This window comes from Aethalodelphis obliquidens, unplaced genomic scaffold (genome assembly GCF_003676395.1).
Source record: "Aethalodelphis obliquidens isolate GAN/ISIS:26980383/991018 unplaced genomic scaffold, ASM367639v1 scaffold49, whole genome shotgun sequence".
NCBI lineage: Eukaryota > Metazoa > Chordata > Mammalia > Artiodactyla > Delphinidae > Aethalodelphis > Aethalodelphis obliquidens.
The window spans coordinates 7,655,884-7,668,456 of NW_020837993.1; positions in this window are offsets into that span (position 1 = coordinate 7,655,884).

Sequence of the window (12,573 nt, forward strand, 5' to 3'; positions counted from 1 at the left end):
TATACTCACTAGCGATTTGATACCCAGAGCTATATGTGTAATATGTAATATGTGACCCATTTATTGCACTGAATTTACTATGCCGAGGAAGGATTGTTGCCACAGTCAATAGAAATTGTTACTGAAATTTGATAATACTAGTTCCCCCTTCCAATGTGGCAAGAACTCCGGTCATAAAGAATTATGTAAGGTTTGCTCTATTCTTCAATATTGAGATATATACACAATGTGCTCTGAGATTATCTGTAAATAAATGCTTTAAAACAGAAATTCAACTAGGTAAAGGTATATATATGCATATCACATAAGAACAAAGGATAGAATCAAATAAAATGGCTTGGATATCTACTATCCAAACAGGGTAAGCTTTTCCTTCCATGAACCATCCCAAGACAGATATAAACAGCGTGTGGGATGCTAAGGCTGACAGATGTGCCATATTATGCAGGGAGACATTTTATGACTTAAGGCTATTGCCCTCTAGAGATGGAGCAGACACTATGGACCACTTCACCTGAGACCACAGATTACACTCAAGTTGCAGGCCCCAGGGGCCTTATCATCCCAGGGAACCACTAAAGTCCATTTTTGTCAAGATCTCAATCCCTTTCCTTTCCCTGGGGTCGATAGAACCAAAGTCACTGAGGTGGTCTACATAGATCTATGCAAATTCACTTTGGGGATGGGATTCACTTTAGTAAAACCTATCTGCTTTAGGTCAATTTAAATTCCACAGTGGAACATGAAATATCAGTAAGTATCCATTACTTACAGAACCTTTGAATCCTTAGAGAGTTCTATACATTTAAAATAATAATAAAATGATAAGATAAAAACACTATGAATTTTCCCTATAGAGCATCATAAGCAGAGTTCCTGCCACTGCTTTTTTTTTTTAAATCTGTGTTTTGATTCCTGGTGATTTCTATTGAGTCACTCCTGCTTTTATCACTAGGCTTCCGTGTGAGTTTATGGGATTACTTCCTTAAGTGTGTAAATAAGGTCTATTATTTTCAAATGACAAACTTTACTGAAGGATTCACAAGGCTTCAATCTGAAGCTGTCACATCTTTAACATGATTCCAGCAAAGTTTATTTTTGCAACTGTGAATAGAATTCCAGCACTGATGAAGATTCTATACATTTATGATGATTAATATAGGAACAAAAGTACTGGGCCTGCAAAGAAATATTTTTGGATTTCTCATTTATTATATTTTTAATAGAAATGCAGGGAAAGCCTTATCTGCTGTCATTTGGTTTAAATTCCACAGTACTTTTTGTATTTGACCAAATTCCCTTATCTCTTATTTCCTTGTATTCTGCTGTGCCAGCCTCCTAGCAGTTGATATACTTATCTGTGGTTTTATAATAAAGTTTTAGCTTCTACTCAGGGAAAATAGAAAAAAAAATAGAAAGAAAGGAAAAGCTGCTCCTCAGATACTAAATATACCAGCAGCCTGCGTCCATTATATGCCTTTGAAATAGTTGCCTGTTCTTGGATTATTTGGGAAGCTTTGGGGGTTAGTTCCCCAAATGCATCCAATTTAGAGGTGTACACTGTGCCCAGTGTTACAGCCTCTGATTTATAGAACAGGAGATGGATATGGTGTACAAGGTGTTAAAAGAGAAGAAAAATTATGTAGAGACACACACACACACACACACACACACACACACACACACACACATACACACACATATACCCCCGCAAATGGCAAAACAGAAATAAAAAGAGGATCAGGCCAAAAAGAATGGATATATATACATATAACTGATGTACTTTGCTGTACACCTAAAACTAACACAACACTGCAAATCAACTATACTCAAGTAAAAAATTAAAATAAAATAAAGGAGATTAAAGATGATAAATAAAAAAGAGGATCAGTCCAAAGCAAGCTATTTTCTCTATTTCAAAATTGAAGGAAAACCTGGATAACTTCTGGCACAACAACCTAATTTGATATTAACTACTTAAATTATTTTAATCCCCATTCAAAAGGTAAAGTTTTAAAAAAGTTCAAAACCAACTTACAAAAAAATGTGAAAAAGTTGGTTCAGAATCCAAACCGTCTAAAGTTGTGACAAGGTGTAGATTCTAAAAGTCTCACAGTCCTCATGCAAGGAGATGAGACATAAATTCATAAACAAATGAATACACTGCTTGAAGTAGTTTTAGACAATAACATTCTTTCTCAAAGGATTTGGGAAATTGAGTTTTTCATGCTGCTTACTGGTCTAGAAAGATCTAATCCAACAGGCAGTTTGCTAAGCACCTACAATGTGCTGGACCCAGTCTTGAGTACTACTGGCTCTTACCTAAATCAGTAAGGTATAATCCTGATCTACAATTTAGAATTGCTATGCCATATATTATATATATGTATATACATGTCTATACACACATATATATACAAATATATATAAACTCGAACGACCTATGAACCTCACTTACTTCATCTGTAAAATGGAGATCCTACTACCTCTAAGAAAAGAAGAACTCATGATATTTTGGAGTTCTTGCTGAAATGTATATGACTTGAATTATTTCATTAGTTCTCTGGATCCATATAATCTTCTACGAAAATTGGACTCCCATTGAATCTCCTTGAGGAAACAGCTCTGCTGTCCAGGAAACAAAGTTGGTTTCCATGACTGTTCTGAATTATGGGAACTCAAAATACTCTAATTTTAGGTCCCCTCTAAAGCATCCCGTCTGTGCCCACCTAGCCCAAGGTGCAGTTACACAGTGCAGAAAACACAATTTGTTTGCTCCCAGTCAGGAACGATTTGGTGCTGCCCCAAAGCTGCGATCTTGGAAACGGACAAGCTGCCACTTTTCACTGGCAGTAAATTCACCGAAACTTCTCTGTGAATGTGCATAGGAAAGATGGAGCATCTCCTCCTTCTTGTCTGCCCCAACAGATGTTTTGCCTCCGTGACACAGCACAATAAACCTGCGAAATAAGGAAGGCGGAACTCGCACTGAAACCCTGGGTGCTTTTGCAGGGAACAAACCGATTGGATTATTTCCACGATCTTCTACTGTGACAGAATGTGACAACTATACCTTTTCATTTCCCATCCAGCTTCCAGGAGATGGAAGATTTACTATCCTTTTGCAACTTTAAGTCTGAGAAACTTCTTATGGCTTCTGATGAGTCCTGGAGGCTGGGAAAGAAATAAAGTCGGTTGAGATTGACGGCAAAGATTCATACGAAGTTGCTTCCATTTGCAGCAGAGACGCTGGTGGCACTTTGCAAATATTGTCACTGTTGACCCGCAGAGGTGGTACATCTCCACCTCTGAGCTCCGCTTTCATGTCAGCAAATGAGCTGTTTTCAATCCCTGTTCCACATTTTTTTTTTTTTTTGCTGTTTTGCCAGGTTCCAAGCTGAGACTGTCAGCATTACTATAACTTGTGATCTCGCACAGCCATCAGCTGAAAACAATTTCCATGCACATTTATTCAGGCCGAGCCACAAGCAGGAGGTCCCAAGGTGGCAGGTTCTTGCATTACTCTAATCCAGTTACCACTGAGTTAAAATGCTTTCATTACAGTTTCAAACCCCCAGGAGAAAGTAGGTATGACAAGCTGGGTTCTGCTTATTATGTTTTAAACCGAGATTGACTCCAAGAAATAGTAGCAAGACTGAACTAGTATATTTTTACCTACTTTCCTTCTTCTGTCTTTCTTGGTTCATGCTTTGAATGCTTCTTAATTTGAGCTCTCTTCAAGATTCCTTCAGCCCACCTTGCTGGAGATTTGGAGAGCAGAAATACAAGCAATAATTATAAATACATTACTTATTTCTGCAAAGTCCCTTGGAAACCATAGGTGTCATGGGCAGGCTTTAACCTGCCCCTCACCCCTTCCACTCAACTAAGATATTTTGAAACTGTCTAAACCTATTCACCTAAAGCATTGGTGAATTATTAAAAATTAACTACTTTCTTAACTACTTCCTTAATCATTCCAGATGAACACTCTAAATCAAATATTTAAAGTACAATTTGATATAAAGCAACTTATTTATTCAATTAATATTTATGAAACAGCTACTTAAATGCAGGTACTGTGCTAAACCTGATATCTCAAAGAAGGAAACGTGGCCATAATATCAACCTTTTCTGAGTTTACAATCTTCATGGGGAAACTGGACAAGTAAGCCTTTAATACTTATAATTTAAGATATGTGCTATAACAGGAGAAGGAAAGAAGCTGTGAAGTAAAATCTCAAGGTCCCTTCAGAGACCCATCTCATAGAAAAGCTATGAAGGCTTCCTGCAGGAAATAACACCTATGTTCTTCCTTAAGGGATACAATATGTTTCAGAGGAAAAATGGACCACTTTCATGTGGCAGGATCAGCTATGCTTAATAGAGAAAGACTAGGAAGGATTTTGAAAGATATTTGAGAAAGGAAGTTAAAGTAAGGGTTGTAAGGGTTGCTATGTTCCAATGCATATACCTCGAACTTCATTCACTGTGCCACTGAGGATGTCAATTTTCTGAGTATCTGAATCTTACACTATTTAAGGGTCCAAACTTTACTACTTTATTCTTGTTTCAGCCATAGACATCTATCTTAAAGGCACCACCTCATCCCTTGCCTTCCCAAACAGGGAACCTCCGGTAACTTTTCTGTATTTGTCTAGTGAAAGAAATGAGAAATAATTATGAAAGTGACTTATCTTCCTATCTAGTTTTTAAGATCTTTGAAATTCTGTATCTTATTTTTTATGCTTTCTATACTCTTAGCTCATATCATGTGATCAATTTATATTTGTGGGATAAATAAGGCTTGAAGGAATGTACACATGAATATGTGAAATTAAAAATAACAAAAAAATAGGAAAAATTGATCTTCACAACAGCTTAACTTAAAGAAACATGACTATAAGGTTTATATTTTGCATTCCTTTAGTATTTGGCTTAATTATTTAATTAGTCATTTTAATAGATGATTCTGAGTTAAATCCCATTTATGCTTTTTGAAATACATACTTTGGAATCTATTAGAAGTTTGCAAGTTAGAAAGATTTTGTATGAAGTTCAGTGAAGTAATTCAGCATCTAAATTATTATGATGTAACACACTGCAAAAATATACTTTTTTGTTACTTTCTTTTCAATACGTTTGCATCCCAGTATTGGTAGAAATTCATGGAAAACTGATGTCTGTTTTCTCCTTAATGTGCAGTTTATATTTGCAATTGTAAAATTGAGTTTGCCTAACACTGAGTGTGAATATCTCTGAGGAAGCCATAATTGGAGTCTAAGTCTAGACTAAAGGTTGATTCAGCTCAAATCTATAGTTTGGAATGTTAAAAGCAATTGGTGGACAAAGGGAAACTTCACAAATTCTCCTTAGTGGGTTACACGAAAATTTGAATTTCTTATCACCAGCAGATGATAAGCCAGTCAACCATAGTAAATTATCCTTGTTATTTTGAGTACTTAAAACTATAGTCAAGGGCTTCCCTGGTGGCGCAGTGGTTGAGAGTCCGCCTGCCGATGCAGGGGACACAGGTTCGTGCCCCGGTCCAGGAAGATCCCACATGCCGCGGAGAGGCTGGGCCCGTGAGCCATGGCTGCTGAGCCTGCACGTCCGGAGCCTGTGCTCCGCAACAGGAGAGGCCACAGCAGCAAGAGGCCTGCATACAGCAAAAAAAAAAAAAAAAAAAAAAAACTATAGTCAACAATCTCAAAATAATACAAATTTCTTCTTTATCTGGGGTGAAGGACATAAGTAGAAAACTCTTGGATGTAGAGGTATATAAAATTTGTTGATTCCGCCAATATTTAGCAAATGCCTACTACGTGCAAAGCAATGATAGAAGTGCTAGAGATATTGTTGTAAGTGAAACAGACACAAATTCCTGCCCTCAGGGAACTCACATTCTCCTGGATGGAAACAGACATCTAACAAATAAATAATTAAAATCTACATACATTAGCTGGTGATAAGTGCTACAGAGAAAAATAAATATGCGTGTAGTATTTTAAATATCACAGTCAGAGGAATCCTCACTGTAAAAGGGAGATTTAATCAAAGACCTGAAGGAAGTGAGGGAAAAAGCCCTGCAGCTGTTCTGGGGAAGAGTATTCCTGTCAGAAGAAATGACAAGTGCAAAGGCCCTGAGGCAGAAACATTTCATGAGTTGAAGGGACAGAAGGGAGACTGCATGGCTGAGACAGAGTTAGTGCATGGCAGAGGAATAGGGAATGACATCTATCAGAGAGTGGGTGTAGACAGAAGAGGTAAATTGTGCAGAGTTGCTGGAGAGGCTTGGTTTTGTATTATGAGTGAGATGGGAAGTCGCTGGAATTGAAGGCAGTGAGTGACGTGATTTGACTGCTGTTTTGAGAATTGTCTGTCGGTGCACAAGAGTGGTAGGTGGAGCTGGTGGGGGGAAGGGTGTTAAGGAGGAAGGGCATTGCAACAACCCAGTGAGAATTGATGGTGGCGGGGACCGGAGTGCTAACAGTTGAAGTGATGAGAGGTGGTGAGATTCTGGACATATTTTGAAAGATGACAGGATTTGCTGATGGACTAGAATTTGGACATCAACAGAAGAAAAGACACATAGAAAACACTGGGATTTTTATTTCAGCAAACCGTCAAAACACTTAATTTTTCTTGAGGAAAAGAAAGAGGCATAAGAAACAAAACCAAATCAAAGTGAAACTTTTGTTATCTCATCTTGGAGAATAAGGGAGAAAACAGATTTCTTCACAAAAGTACAATGAAATGGAACTTCTAGGCTTCAGAGTTCAGAATCTTGTTCTGAATCAGGACTATTCCACGGACTCATGGTACATAACCATGGAAGAGTTACTGAACTGTGTTCAATGTTCTTATGTATAAAGGAGTGATAATAATAGCATTACTTCACAGAAGAGTTGTGAGTACAAAATAAGAAAATCTGCGTAATGTGACATCAGAGTGACTGACTCATAGTCATCGCTCAACACTTCTCAGAAAAACAAACTGTTTTTCTGTGAAACTAGAGAAACTAACCATTTCAAAGGTGATGAAATTTCCCATAAACCATGAAGAAATTGTCCTAATATTAGCATGTAAATCATTTATTTTTTTTGCAAAACAGATTCTTAGTAACACTAAGTGGAACACCTATAATGGAGAGGTGTTAATGGAATATAAAAATAAACAGCATGGTCCCCATTTTCAAAGAACATACAACATAGTGGAGGAGACAGATGTGTGCAAAATATAACGTGAGAGTCAATGAAAATTGAACAAGAATAGTGATTTTTTTCCACTGAGAATGGAATTAGTTTGACTAAATTTTCTAAATAGGAATAAAAGCTTTAGACTATAGTGATGGTATTTTCTGAACCAAAAATCAATACATGTGACCTGAGAAACATAGTCATAGGGAAAAACAGAGTCAAATATTTGAAATCTGGACTATCCTAAAAAGTTCAACATTGATAATAATTTTAATGTGTATCACATCGTAATAATGATTACACATGGTAATATGAAATAATATCTGCCTTCCAACATTCAAGCAGATAAACTCCCCTGTAGGAATAGGCCACCTTTTCCCTAGGAGAAACCCAGAAATACATTGAGCCAAGTCCTGAATCTGGAGTGCTTACCTGAGCTAAAATCAAAACCTTCAAGTTTGTCACCCTGCCATTATTAATGGATGTTTAACACCCTGCTAAGCTGGTCTAGCACTCAGCTGTTTTCTTAAAGTTGGTTGAATAACTGGTATTCTTCCTGCTCACAAAGTCTTTCTTAATGTGCATATTGCAAAATCATCCTGAGTAAACAGTCTGTGTCATATGTATTGAAGGGAAGTAATGTATGGATTAGCATATAATAGTATGGGTTAGGGAGAAAAATGAGTCACCAAAGTAGCTGGTTCAAAGGAATAAATAACTAAATCATTATCTTGATGCCTGACTTAGAAAGCTTTAGCTCTCAAAGGCATAATGTCTAAAATATAAAGACCATTGTGTAAAGCCCCATTATGGACTGCAGTTTTGTAGTTTATGATAGGAAACTATGGGTAGGCATACACTTAACAAAACACAGGATTTAGAAGAAAAAAAATGGAAAGAAACCATTATGATTTTCAGCTAAATTTCTTTTTTTTTCAAATATTTTATTTTTTTGTTATCCTTCAAAATTCTTCAAATCCAAATGTTTACATTTTTATATAATTGAAATCAGGGCAGAAATTTAATTTTGAATACTGTTCCTTTTTTTTTTTTTTTACATCTTTATTGGTGTATAATTGCTTTACAATGGTGTGTTAGTTTCTGCTTTATAACAAAGTGAATCAGTTATAAATATACATATGTTCCCATATCTCTTCCCTCTTGCGTCTCCCTCCCACCTTCCCTATCCCACCCCTCCAGGTGGTCACAAAGCACCCAGCTGATCTCCCTGTGCTATGTGGCTGCTTCCCACTAGCTAGCTATTTTACGTTTGGTAGTGTATATATGTCTATGCCAATCTCTCACTTTGTCACATCAGCTAAATTTCTTGTTCCCTAAAGGTGAAGATTAGAAGCCATTGCTGTGAAAGAGATGTGGTAGGTAGGAATAAATTGCTTTGCATATCAGGTATTGATGTGTCTGGAAGCATCTTCTTGAAAAGATTTTTATTCATTTATTGTACCCATTCTGTGTTTCTGGCGCATAGGACCCATAGACATTTGATATGTCTGTCATCAAGGACACCACAGCTAGGAGCAGGTATGGTAAATAGATTTTAGGGATGTATCAGTGCCAGTGGTTAGAAGAGGCTACATCTGGCACTGTTTTGAGAGGAGTGCTGACTCAGCAGGAGAGACTACTGTGATCAATTAATCACGTCTGGCAAGGATGCTGTAATGGAAGTGAAGATTCAAGTATCAGATGTTTGACAACAATGATCAAGTGGGAAGGGTAGACAAAGATGTTCAATGAAATGCTAAAAGAAGTGCTATGGGGGCATAAGAGAGGTGAATGGGTCAGGGAAAGTTCTAAAGGGGAGATTACATTCGGTTTGAGTCTTTTTTTTTTTTTGCGGTACGCGGACCTCTCACTGTTGTGGCCTCTCCCGTTGCGGAGCACAGGCTCCGGACGCGCAGGCTCAGCGGCCATGGCTCACAGTCCCAGCCGCTCCGAGGCATGTGGGATCTTCCCGGACCAGAGCACGAACCCGTGTCCCCTGCATCGGCAGGCGGACTCTCAACCACTGCACCACCAGGGAAGCCCTCGGTTTGAGTCTTAAAGGATGATCAGGTAGGTATATGCCAGTGTTATGGACTGAATGTTTGTGTTCCCCCAAAATTCATGTGTTGAAATCCCAATCCTTAATGTGATAGTATTAGAAGATAGGACTTTGGGGAGATAATTAGGTGTAGATGAGGTCAAGAGGGTGGGGCCCCCATGATGAGATTGGGACCTTAGAAGAGGTGACCTGAGGGCTAACTTCCTCTCTCTGTCTCTCTCTTAGCCATGTGAGGATGCAGCAAGAAACCAGCCACGTGCAACTAGGAAGAGGGTCCCCACTGCACACTGGATAGGCCAGCTCCTTGTTCTTGGACTTCCCTGAGTCCAGAATTGTGAGAAATAAATGCTTGTTGTTTAAGTCACCCAGTGTATGGCGATTTCTTATAGCAGCACAATATAGGGTAAATAGGTAGATGATGTTGCAAAGGCACGCCTGAGGAACCTGGAACTATTAAGCACACAGAGAGATAGATGAGAAGGGGAATGGATTGTTCAAGTATTTACAAGCAGTTTGACATTTCTACGGGACAGAGTATAAGCCAAATTTGCCATGCCCAGTCTTTCCCAGCTTGTCTTGATTATAAGTCCTAATTATTTCTCAAACCTATTTCACTCTCCTTATGTAGGCCATCACCCTAGTCTCAACCATTGTCATCTTTTATCTAAGCTGTCCCAGTGACAACCAGTTTTGCATATCCACAACTTATTTGTTTATTCATCATTCAACAACTTTGAGGGACCATTTGCATCTCATAAAACTCATTTTTTTGAGTGCACAATTCAGTAAATTTTAGCAAATTCAAAATGTTGTAATCATCATCGTTTTCCAGTTTTAGAGCACTTTCATTAATCCAAAGATCTTTTGTGACTATTTGCAATCACTCTGTTTCTCCCCCCAGTCCCCTGTCAAATGCTAATCCACTTTCAGTCTCCATAAGTTTGTTTTACTGAGACACTTTATGTAAATGACATCATGCAATAAGTGATATTTTGTGCCTGGTTTCTTTGACCTAGCATAGTGCTTTTGAGGTTCATCCATGTTGGGGCATGTATAACTACTTTGTTTTTTTTATTGCAGAATAGTATTCCATTGTATGGATATATCATATTTTGTTTACCCATTCATCAGTTGATGGACATTTGGACTGTTTCTACTTTTGGTTATTATGAATAATGGTACCATAGACATACATGTACAAAGTTTTTGTGTGGACATGTGTTTTCATTTCTCTTGTTTAGATAACTAGGAGTGGAATTTCTGGGTCATATGGTAAATTTAAGAAACTGCTAAAATCTTCAACAGTGACTGTACTATTTTATATTCCCATCAGCAATGGGAACAATAGACCCTTCTCCAGTTTTTTCTCCATACTTTTGCCAGAAGTTTCCTTTCAAAATTCTTATGGCATGTTATTTTACAGCTGTGAAGATTTTCAATGGTTTCTAGCTGTTCTCAGAGTAAAGGACCAAATTCTTAACAGAGCCCATGAGGTCAAGGCAGAGGTCTGGTCCTTGGTCACCACTTTATGTCACCTCTTTATGCCTTCACATCCCCTCCTTCTCTACTCCAGTCATAGCAGTCTCCTTTCAGTCCTTTAAACATAATGCATTCCCACAAGAGAGTCTTTGTAACTGCTATGCTCAAACCTTGACTGCTTCCCCCACCTTTGCTGTTTCTTTGCCTCCTTAATAATGCCTACCCATCATTTAGATGTCAAATCAGATACCATTTGCTCAGCAAAACCTTCCCTAACTCTTCAGACTAGGTCAAATTTCTGCATGCTATATTTTTGCATTTTATTGATCTCAGTTTATAATTGTGCTTTCATTCACATCAGTAAATATTTATTGAATGAATGAAGAAAGAAGAAAATGGAAACAGAAGATTGGAGAGGTAGAGATAGATGAGATCACAGAAGGGCCTTGGGCATCTTTTGAAAGAATGTGTACTTTATACAACAAGTGATGAAAAGCAGTTAGAAATTATTTAAAGAAGTAAAAGTTAGAAGCAGAAAAACCTAATTAAGAGGTAAGCACTGAGAGAAGAGTTTAGATTCAAGAAAAACTAAAATGTCTTCAGTTTTCTAGCTTGATTAGGCAGATATAAGCTACTCATCAAAACAAGAAAATGATTATTGTACATTTGAGTATGTGAGTCTGTGATTTTGGACTGTATATAGATAGCATAAGTAACCTATAGATTATCATAAAAACCTTGAGAGAAAGAGAGTATAGGTGAATAAACCAAAGAAGTTGGAACCCTGGGTAATCCTAATATGTAATGTGTACCAAGAATTGTAAGAAAGAATGAAAGAGAGCAAGCCAAGAAAGGGCTAAGAAGAACCATGAGAGAGTAACGTAGGAGAAAAAAAACTCTATGACATGAATCTTGGCAATGATTTTTTGGATGTGAAACTGGAAGTATAAACAACAAAATAAAAAAAGTAAACAAGTAGGGCTACATCAAAATAAAAAGCTTCTGCACAGCAAAAGAAACAATCAACAGAATGAAAAGGCACCTGACAGAATGGGAAAAAAATATTTGTAAACCACACATCGGATAAGCTGTTAAAGTCCAAAATATATAAGGAACTCATATAACTCAATAGCAAAAAACAAATAATCCAATTAAAAAGAAGGCAAAGGACCTGAACAGACACTTTTCCAAACAAGATATTCAAATGACCAACAGGTACATGAAAAGGTGCTCAACATCACTAATCATTAGGGAAATGTAAATCAAAACAACGAGATGTCACCTCGAACCCATTACAATATCTATCATCAAAAAGACAAGAGAAGCTACCTAAATGTTCATCAACAGATGAATGGATAAAGAAGATGTGGTACATGTAAAAAATGGAATTTTACTCAGCCATAAAAAATAATGAAATAATGCCATTTGCAGCAACATGGATGGACCTAGAAATTATCATGTTAAGTGAAATAAGTCAGACAGAGAAAGACAAATATCATATGCTATCACTTATATGTGGAATATAAAAAAGTGATACAAATGAACTTATTTACAAAGCAGAAACAGACTCACAGACATAAAGAACAAACTTATAGTTGCCAAAGGGGATATTGGGGAGTGGAGATAAATTAAGAGTTTGGGTTTAACATACACACACTACTATATATATAATAGATAAACAACAAGGTCCTATTGTATAGCACAGGGAGCTCTACTCAATATTCTGTAATAAACCATAATGGAAAAGAATTTGAAAAAGAATATGTGTATATATATATATATATATATATGTGTGTGTGTGTGTGTGTGTGTGTGTGTGTGTGTGTGTGTGTGTGT